Source organism: Strix aluco, chromosome 13 (genome assembly GCF_031877795.1).
Source record: "Strix aluco isolate bStrAlu1 chromosome 13, bStrAlu1.hap1, whole genome shotgun sequence".
Classification (NCBI taxonomy): Eukaryota; Metazoa; Chordata; class Aves; order Strigiformes; family Strigidae; genus Strix; species Strix aluco.
The window spans coordinates 3,138,650-3,150,104 of NC_133943.1; positions in this window are offsets into that span (position 1 = coordinate 3,138,650).

The window sequence follows — 11,455 nt, forward strand, 5'->3', positions numbered from 1 at the left end:
TTTAGTCACAGGATGCAGGTGGTGATATTCTGGAGATGATTACTAACAGATTGTAGGCATCTTGCAATTTTATTGCTGTGTTATTGTAAGTAGATCTAGGTACATGACAGCACACCCCAGCCCAGATGGCCGTCATTAGGCACAGAAGTCGGAAATAACCCCCGAAGGCAGCAGCGCTGCCAGGATGGGAGGATGGGGCTGTGGTCCCAGCCCTCGGACCCACCCGGGGACCACGCCAGGCTACCTGCCGTGCAGTTAGTTAAGATCCCACTGCTCAGCGGGGATGCACAGATCCGTCGCACGGACAAGGAAAGGCTTGTCTTTCAGTCTGGCATCAAACACATTATGTGTCACATCACGCCGCTAATGAACGCGCATATCACTGGCAGGGCTACTGCATAATTTATCACCACAAATACTGTCTTTCTCTAGAGTTTTTGTAATTCTCTTATCTTTATTTATCAAGGTTAATCTGCCTAAAAAAGGGAAAGACAAAAGTTCAAATGTAAGCCCTAAAATGTGGTAAAATAATGGAAACACTAGCTGGAGAGGAAGGGATTCAACTCTAAAATTTTTCAGTTTTCAAATGCCTGAAATTCAGAGTTTTGTGGCAGTTATACTCAGCACATGGGGTCTGAACCACGCCCTGAGCTGCAGCCCAGAAGAGGAGGAGGAGACTGTGCTGTTAATTGAGGCACATTTTAGCTGTGATTGACTAAAGCCAAGTGTTGTGCTCCCCACTCTTCGGGTCACCTTGCAGCATTAAAGGCTCAAAAATCTCTTTGGGATTATAAATTCTGCGAGGTAAGGGTCCTCATTTTTCTGCATGACACCTGCATATTTCCACATGTAACTGCAGTATCTGAGTATTTATAGCAACTACAATAACTTCAAAAACTGTTGGCTCTTGCAGTTTTCTTTTGGGGTCAGAAGTCTGTGAGAAGCAACAGGCTTTTGTGTATCTTCAATAGACTAAAATATTTGAGGGTTTCACTTTTTTTTTCTTTCCCCCCCAAGAGGTTTGATGGTAATAGGTGATACATTCCATATATCATTTTTGTAGTGAAGACCTCTATCTGACCAGTGATTTCCACAACAAATGGTAAATGCTTGTATAAAAATCTGTAAATGTCCCATTCACCAAACAGAAGAAATTGTGACGTTCAAATATTCTCACCTAAAAGCAAAAATACAGTCTTTAGCAGACCAGAAATGAAACAGGCAGATTATACCCCCAGAAATAGAAGAATATGTTTGGAAAAGCTTTTAAGTATCTCAAGAGCAAAGGGTTATTTGAGAACCAACATGTCAGTCATTTTGACATGAACATGCTGGTTCCATCAACATCTCTATGGTAAATATTTCAAGATAATCTTGTCCTGAAATATAAAAACTAGCTACTTTATTTGAATGCCTTCATCACTGCTGGGTTCCTAACAGCGAACTAAGGCTCAGCATGATCAAGCTGGTTGAGCTGCATAATCCTGAGGCTGGGTGAGAATACAGCTGGGGTTAGGAGGGTGATGTCAGGCTGGGGAAGCTTTGCTGGTACAGCGTAAGCACTCTCAAACCCAGTTGCTTGTTGAGTGCTTACGCAAGAGCTACCTGCTCATCTCCTGCCCTCAACACTGACATGGCTTCACCTTCCCTCATTTGAAGGGGAACACAGCCAACCCCTTCCCTGAGCCCACAGGGCGTTCTGAGCCACACTTTGCAGCAAGCACCATGAATAGAACAGAAAGGATTGTTTACTTTTAGAGAAAAAGTGACATCTTTTTCCTCCTTTCACAGTCAGCAGCTTCCACCGTACCCCTAACAGGGCATCCCTCCCCTTGGCAAGGTGTTAGCAAAGCTGCAGCCACCAGCCCTGGAGAAAAGGGAGGAAACCACGTTCTTCCTGCTCTCAAACCAGGGCCAAAGGAGCCAAACTACTCCCTGATTTTCTGCATTTTCTTTTATTTTCTCACACAGACAGAATGTTTCCCCTTTGCTCCTCACCCTCAGTGGAGCCTCCTGCAGAACCGCAGATATTAAGCCCAGAAAAAAATTCAGAGAGAAGGGGAAAGAATTGCTGTAAACCCAGACGAGAATGAGACCATCTGGCAAAAAGAAGCAAAGCCTGTTAAAAGCCCACTTTGTCCTTCCTGCATCTCCAGCACAAGCTGTCAGTGGCATTTCGATAGGAACAAGTTTCATTTACAGTGCTGCACACAGTGCTCAGTTTAATTTAGGGTGTTTTTTCCCCCCTTCAATATTGTTTGGTTTATTGTACCAAAGCTGGTGGGATTGCTTATGAAGCAGGGTATAATCCAGCTTGAGTAACAGCATCAGAACACGGACCATCATCTCCAAAGCCTCAACCCTCAATTACCCAAGCATCTGTTTGCAATTCAGTGTAGAGAGGGAATTAAACAACACTCAATGCAACAAGAAAATGGACAGAAATATGTAGACTCGTTCAATCTTGCTGTGTTCACGGCACCAAACCCCTCCTGCAGTAGTCACTCACGCTTTCATCCTGCCTTTTGAACGTAGCCCATCTCGGGTTAGTTGGTAGCACCACAGCTAGGTCAGCAGGGAGCTTTGGTAGGGCCCTTACTCGTTACCACTATTAGTATCAGGACCTGAGAAGCTTTACATGACCTTAGAATCATAGAATATCTCAAGTTGGAAGTGACCCATAAGGATCTTCGAGTCCAACTCCCTGCTTCTCACAGGACTACCTAAAACATAACCAACCCTACCATGAGGAAGAGGCACCGTAACTCCTGCGTCCATCACTGGATGGAAACCAGAGAAGCCTAAAGGAACTGCAACACTTTTATTAAATAAATAATATAAATGAATTAAATTCATTCGGTTCAGTCTAAAACTTCTAAGGATATTCAGCTTATGAAGAATAGATTCAAATATTCAAGACAAGCACTAGAATAATCGTGAGTCACCATCCAGTATCACTCTGGTGCTGCTGCTGAGCCACCACTTCTTAAACACTGTGTCATCTTCAAACTCTCCCAAAGTCTCACTGGTATATTTTTAATGAAAAACCATCTCTGCTGCTGCTATTTCCACCTCTGGGTCCTGCTCTATGTTTTAGGACTGACATGTTACAAAGAAATAAAGCAGGAAGTCACCCAGGAGGCGTGGTGGGTGCCATGATGGTCGTTTTCCTTTTAATAGTTCTGATTAACCTTTGTTAGGAAATCAATCACCTTAATCCTAGCAAAAGAGGCGTGTTAATGACTGCACCAATTTAGTGGGTGTTTTAACTTTTATATTCAATTTTATTTTTTGCATGGAGCATAAGGAGGGATAGTATTAAGGACTGATATGCTTCAGAGGTACATCGGAGTCCTCTGAACGTGAGCAGAGCTCTGCTCTGAGCACTCGCTGTTGGGAGTCACAATTGATTTTAAGAGAAGTTAAGTGCTGCTGTAAACATGAAAATGAATCGCTAGCACAGGGTTGGCTTTCATTGCTCTGGGACTGGGGTTTCTGAGGACAGGGAGTAGGAGACCCTCCCCTGCTCTCAGCTGTTATACAGTGAATAAATCACCTGTGCATCTTGTAGAGCCCTCAGAAGGGGTGGTACAGCCTTTGACGGCTCAATAGCTGTTGGAGGATCCATACAGAGCATGGCAAGGCTTGAAGAAGAAAGGAGGACACATGGATACTGTGGGAGATGTACAATTCCCACAGTGGTGCTCATTGGTCTGGGGTCTTTTTCAGCACTGGGCGCTGCTTTTCTTTAGCACTGGAGAAGAAAGGAGGATTTCACTGGACATGACCAGAGATAAAGCAGCTGTTGGAATTTTTATGACTCTCCCAAATGGAAAAATGTTTCTTCCCTGTTCTGAGTCTTTCCCACTTCTTCTAAAATACATCCTTGCTCAACATTGCAGCTCCACAAGCATTAGCAATTCCCATACAATGACTGCACATGTGTGTAATTGGAAGGAGAAATGCCTAAGCAAGTAATTAGGCAAGCAAACTATTTACAGATACAAAATAACCACTTTCCAGACACCAAATTCAACAAAGAAATGGGTATTAACAGCATGCATGTAATTAATCTATTAACTAGTGTTTTGGTGACGTATTTCTAAATCTGTATTTACTCAAGCACGTAGCAATCATTTGTATATTGCTCTGGAAAAGGTTAGATGCTGTCAGGTAAAATTCATCATATTATAATCCCATAATTAGCAACATTTTTTTCCTTTGTATTTAGTTCTGTTACCATGCAGTAACATTTAGGGAGATTGGTGTGTGTTTTCCAATGTTTTCCTCTTGCACAATAATAGAAATGTATGTTGGGTTGAGGAAACAGATTTATTTTCCCTGGGGTTAGAGGAGATCTCTGTGATTTCAAAGTTGAAGGTTATTTTGCTGAGCCCTACAAGAGATTGTTTTCATTCATATAAACGTATCATTACAGCTCGGATGGATTAATATGTAAGAGCTCATGATGTTAGAGACCCACATTTTTCAGGAATAAAAAAAAAAATATACAGGTCTAGAGATGCACTGTAAGAAGAGCATACTCAAAGGGAAAAACTCCATTTCTTGAGGGTTTTTTTTTTAATTAAATTAAAAAGAGTAGGTAAACACCCCTCAGCATCTCTGTTGCCTTGGTGCAGGAACCGTGAAGGACCTGCTATGGGCCAGCACCCGAAATCACCTTGTCCTCGCTGAGCAGAGGGGTCCTGGAGCCCCTCCAGCCTCATCCCAGCACCGCATCGGTGCGGTCCAGACACACCATCGCAGCCCTATCCCTCTCCTTCCCCAAGCAAGCAGCTGGAAGCGAAGGCGTGTGCTTTACGGGATCACACCGACTGGCTCACCATGTCAGAGCTTTTGTCTGAAGGGATCCCAAAGCTCATTTTGAATTTATTTTGCACTTCTCCAGATTTTTGGTGGCTGGACGGCTGCATTGCATGGTGCAGTCACACTCCCCCCTGCTGGCTGCTTCTCCGAGAGCGGGGCAGCATCAGGAAAAAGCAGGGAAAAAGAAATTATTTTAATAACTAAACGGATGATTATTTTCCTTCTGGGTATTACTTAGAGAAAAGTTGTCCTCGGCAATGACGGTTTCACAGAACCAGCAAGGTAAGCCTCCTTGCCAGTTAATATACCTTCCTCTGCCTCACCACTGAATTTTTCCTGTAATACGATTTTCATTTAATGCTTTATCTGCTCACCCACCAGCAGAGGCCTAGGCAGGGAGCAGGCAGCGCTCCGGGCAAGTGCTGTGGATGACAGCAGGATCCTTTTGTTCTCACAGCCACCGCCTGCCCAGCAGCAGAACGCATCTCATTTGTACTGTGATACCCATAATAGTCACATTGAAACAAGAAGGGATGAGTGTAGGGCTTTTCTGGGGTGAGGAGATAAAGAAACCCCCCAGTTCTTTGTCCTGGCTTTCTTTTAAGAATAGGCTCCTTCTGCAAATCAGCCCCATGCAGACCAAGGGTGATGTGGAAGGACCAAGCCTGTTTCTGAGGCTCTGTCTGTCCACCTGTGGGTCACTGAAGGTGAGCTCACACTTCCCAGCTTCGCCTCCTCACGCAGGGCTCGGGCCCCTGGGACCCTCCGACCTGGATGGGCAGAAAACCTCCAGAGTCAGCAAAACTCCCTTAAACCTGTCACATCGGCATGTGACCGCTAAGGTGGTGGGAAGAGGTGGAGTCAGGCAAGTGCATCCAACCTCTTCTAATTTCTTGACCTCCAGAGTGAGAAATCAGACATGGAGCTCACAAAAGGAGCATGTGTGGACTCCTGTCATGTCACATTCGAGAAGATTGTACTTTCAGCGGTGACACAGTGCTGAAGAGCCTGTCCCACAGGCTTCAGCCGTGAACAGCTGGAACGTGCAGTACATAAAGCATACATAGCTGCTCCAGGGCCTTCTACCGCTTACGCAGAGCCAGGATGACCCTCAAGCATTTACATCTTACTACTCTCTGGAAGAATCATCTTCGTTTGGTTCCAGGCAGGAGGAAGATCCCAGACAGGCACATCTGCACAGCCCACCCAGCATGCAGCAAGCATTTTGGTCAAATCTAACCACCACCTAAACACCTTATCACAAACCATCCTGCCACAGCAAAGCACTGAAGATGCCACCACTTCCCCCAGCGTCGCCCAACCGGTACGTGCGAGCACACTGCAGCCACCTCTGTAGGAAGTTGCACACTTTAGATTAAGCTAAACATAATAGCAAAGAGCCTGACAGAAGGTTCCCTCTCAAACTGCCCCAATACTGCAAAGGTGTGTGTCACAGAGCCTGTTTGTCACCTCATGGTACAATCCAGCCCAAACTTGGATAGGATCAAGGACAGTTTTCCTTCTCTAGGGAGCAGCTATTCAAATGCAGAGAATCCTTCCTATAAATGATACTGAAAATGTGACATCACCGCTTGGAAATTGTGGCTTAATTTCTGTATGATGCCATTATACTTCCACCTTCTTTTCCTCCCCAAACGTGGAATAAAATTCTCCTTTTCTAAACATCTGGCATTCCAGCTCTTGGGATTCACAGTCAGCACGCATTAGAAATTAAAATTTATTCTAGATTAACTGGTAAAATTTGTCAGTTAATACTGAAAATACAATTTTTAGATGTTGAAAACACTTTGCACCTTTACAAACAGCTGTTCCTTGCCCCAGTGACTGCAGCTCAAGAACAGTCACCCTGTTACAATTTAATTTGGAAACTTTAACAGAACTGTTAAGAATAAGCATGAGTTAACCTTAAAAGATACATCCTGAAGTGATCATCATGGCTTGTTGTAATGCAAAAACCATGCCATGTAGGTATATTTTGACAATTTTATTCACTGTCCCGCACTTGCAGAGGGGGAACATGTGGAGAGAATAACCATTTCCCCCCTGACAAACAGTAAATAAATGCAGGGACAAAAGGGACTTCCATCAGTCATCACGAGTCACCATGTGACACTGGAAAATGAAAGGCAGTAAGGCGCTAACAAAAATATACAACATAATTCCACTGCCTTGCAGAGCTCACTGATAACGAGTACCAGCTTTGCGATCAACAAATGCAAGAGTCCCCTAATTCATGTAATCTGAATTTGAAATATTTCAGCATCCTTGGTACCTCTGTGAACCTGAACTTCAGTTCATAACCCCACCAGCTTCCTTAAATATCCTAATCACATCCATTTCAACACTGTTTACAGAATAGTAAAGTGATTAGATCTGGTTTCACTTAATCTTTAATAAAGCCTCAATGAGTGCACCTCAATAAGGATAACACAACCCTTGTATTTTCATTTTAATAAAGATAGGAATTGCCAAGATTAGTGATTTTCAGTGTTAATAACTTAACAAGGCAATAGACCTTGTAATTAAAAATAAGTTTAAAGAGGCTGCTAAATGATTTTGATAATGATTTAAGGACCAATTACAGAAAAGATGTAATTCTTCCCTTTCTAATTAGATATATTGGAAACAGTGAAGCTGAGAAGTTTTGATATTAACCATTTTTTAACACAGTGAGGACATTCATATGCTCTGGATCAGAAAAGTTTAATGAAAACCAGTATAGGGACTCCTCTTTAAAGGACACTTTACACACGATGTTATCAGTTCTGCTGCTTTGTGGTGGCTGGGATATATGGCCTTGAAGATTACTGCTCTATCAGCCTTACATGAGGATTTAGCACTCCCATAAAGCTACTCAGCTTTGTAGGAGCACAAAATACAGCTTTGGTTTGGATTTGGGACAGGAGAGGGAAGCTGCAGAGCCAAGCAGGACCATACCCACACCATCACTGCAACAGGGCAGCACCACCCTTTAGCCTCCCCCTTGAGTCCGCTCAGGGATTTCCCTCCAAGAAAACCACCATAAAAACCAACCCAAACCCAAAGAAATCTCAAACCCTCAGGCTGGCCTGGCCTTTTAGCAACAAAACCCAACGTTATGCTGAGACTGCAGCAACCAGTCGCTCACCTGGAATCTACAATGTAAAATGCTCGTTTGGGCTTAGTTTTACAACATAGTTTAATAACGGCTTAACGAGAAACCAAATTAAGAGTTTGCTGCTACTGAACAGAGAACATCCCCATCTCTGTCCTAAACACTTCCCATCGCTTGCCTTGAGCCAGCTTTGGCACTGGTCTGGCTGTATGGTAAACCAGCTCAATGTCCCAAAATGACTTTAAATCAACCCAGGAAGAAGAAAGATTAAAAGAGGAATTGTTTTACTGGGGTAGGAACCTGCTTACCTTCCAGAGCAGAGGAGCGTGGCGAGGGGAAGCAAGAGCCTCCTCTCAGGGTGCTGGGAGCTCTCGGTAACCCAACCCCGCTGCTGGGGATCCCAGGGGGACCATCCCACCACCCACCTGCAACCTCCACCCTCCTGACAGCAGCTCAGCCAGAAGAGCCCTGCCCAGGAGGATCCACTCCTTCCCTCTGGGAGCAAGAAGAGCTGCAGGATCACACTCCCTCGGGATTTAGGCAGAAAATTGAGGCCCAAACGAGTACCAGCTGACAGCCAGATTTCTCTTTGCTCAGCATGCCAGCTTTTCACGGACAATCAAGCTAATAAAATCTCACCCACTGGGGCTCATCGCAGGTTTCCTAAACTGACCATGACTTGGAAAATCCCCAAGCAGTGTTTTGTCCACCTTGGCCTGCAGCTGTGCTGCTCCCCACTTGGAAACTAAGCAAACATTTCCCAAGCCTGAGTTACAGCTGTAAAAGCATCCCCCTTCTCCTTCTAATATTAATAAGTCTGTGACAGAGCCACAGAAATATCCCTTTCCCCTATTATTTTTGTAGCATTTAAATTTATTTGAGTGAGATCACATTTTTCATCTCCACGTTGCAAATTAATTTCCTATAACTCAAACGACCCTGCTCAGATAAACCTTTCTCTATTCACCCTGTGTACAACTGAGCTGCAGCCAAGGACAGCTGACTTGGCTGAATAATATGCACTGGTGCTAAATAAAAATTAAACTATAAATATTTTAAAATACCTGATTTCCTGAATAGTAAAAGTGAAATGTATAATTTGTTTAAACTATCCTATTCATTATTTCTTTCCTCATTTCATAAAACTGAACCACTAACGAGAACCTACATAAATAGAGCTTCAACTTTCATCTTGAGAAGTTTAATCATAAAGCTCTTCAGGAATATTTTATTTCTTTTATCAGAATATTGATGGAAGTCATAATTCACCTTAATGTGAGAAAGTTTCCTTTCTTCAGTAAAGAAATTCATCAAGACATTTCTCATTGGCAAGATCTGACGTAAATCTGCTTGCTTTTTCCTCTGTTTGATCGCCGCACTTTATGAATTTTTGATTGCCTGCTCTTAATTTTCCACAAGCAAATTCAATTAAAGAAATTAAAAAACTGTAGTTCAATCCTGATTACCTCATCAGCAAATGGCTCTTTTACTGCACAATGGATGACATATGCTCCACTCTCCCAGTGCTGCTGGAGCCCTTATAAAACTGGATCACGAGCCACCTTTCCCTTTTTATTGGTGCTATCAGGAAACAGCGTTATCAACTACCCAAGTCCATTCAGCAAGGCACTTCCCCTGTTCAGGCAACAATCCAAGGGCTATTGCAAATGAAAAAATATCCTGGAAAAAAGCGTGTCGAAGTCGTCGTACGCATTTCAAATCTTTGGTCTGTACAAGGGTGCGGGCCCTTTCGTACAGCACCAAGGTGACAGTGACACGAAGCACGCTGGAGAAGCAATTCAGCACAGCCATTAGCTGGGGGGGAGGTCAGAGTTCACTATTTTTTAACTTTGTTTCTGGTATTATCTCGCTACGAGTGCAGGTGAGCAAGTCCATGCCACGTTGCGGCAACTGGATGGCAAGATGTCTTGGGTAACAAGTGGATTATTGAGCATCACCTTTTCAGGGCACAAATAACCCGTGTTAACGGGCTCTGCAGCCCCTATGTTACGCTGGCAGTATTAGCTGAATGCTGGAGCAGATCCGCAGGTGTTAAGAACAGTGATACTCCACAAACATCATTATCTAAATTAATTTGCTTAGAGGCATCCTCAAACCTTCTGCTTCGGTATGGCCAAACCTATCTCTTGGGGCAACTTGCTACAATCACTGTCACCCTGATGGAGCAAGAGTCACCCCAAGTATTTAAAATATCTTAGCATCCTAGAAGAGACTCTGTTGAGACAATTCCCCTCATGAAACCTGTTTAAAGAACTTCAAGGATTTCAAATTCACGTTAATTCCCTGTGAATTTAAAAACTTTTGAATAAGCTGCCCTCAGTACCATCAGTAAATAGCTTTATTTAAAAAAATAATTGTATAAATATTTTAAAGACATTTTTCTTGCTTGCAACACAAAGAGGATGTGCACAATAGCTAGAGCAAGCAAAGAATCACTGCTCGTCTTAAGGGCTTGGAGTGAGGCAAAGCTGCACTCTGCTAGAGAAGACACACAGGTGAGCCATCATTTCATGGCCTCAAATATCAGTTAACTAACCCAAAAGATTTCAGTACTGATATGACTACCAAAAGCAAAAAGCTCAAGGTATGATTTTCTCCTCTGGTAAGCTCCTGCAAGAGCATCTTCAGAGAAGACAGCTAAATGGACATTTCAGAAGAGAATTTATTAACATTTGCAGTACAGCCAAAGCGAGTTGCAGTCCATTAGGCCTAAATGCTGTCACGTGCTCCTAATAAATACTAAATCTGGGGGACAAGTATTGTCACAGTGCAGCTAAATGCAAGAGCATTTTAAAATGACTGCAAAACAAACTGCAAAGAAGCAGGTTTAGTAATTGACATTAGGCCTTTGACGGTTTTCCCTGAAAAGCTCACAAAGAGCAATCTCGTCGCTACTAGCTGCGTGCAGTCCTCCTCCAGCAAAAGGCTCAGGGTTTTAAAAGAGTGGCTTTGTGGGAAGGAACACCTCAAAAGCTGGAAAGCGCATAAATTTCTCTCCCTACAGACAGTCTTTTCACAAGGACAAAAAATTTGAGGGAGGGCAAGGAAATGCAAGATTTTTCCACCAATATATTAACATACAGTCTTAAAGAGGACATTGTTATTTGTTCAGAAAGCCTGGAAGAAAAACATTTAGATTGGTTTGACTCAGCCAGTTGAACTATGCTACAAGAGTTCTGGAAGACATCCAAGATGGAATAAAGTAACACATCTATGAACGCCAGGAATCAACAAAATTTCCCTTACTTCTACTAATTTAGGTCAATGTTAATTTTCTACATCTTTTAAACAGTATTCTAGCCATTATAGTCAGTCAGGTGGCCAAAAGTGTGATATCTGCCTTGGTGGCCTAATTCACTGGATGTGTTTAAGAGAAAATGACATTTGAAATGAAACTTTTAATGTGGGTATCACTGTACTTCTGTGCACTGTTCTCTAAGGCCTGCAGTACCAAGCTGAAAGGAAACACAAGTGTTCTGCAAAGTGTGAACA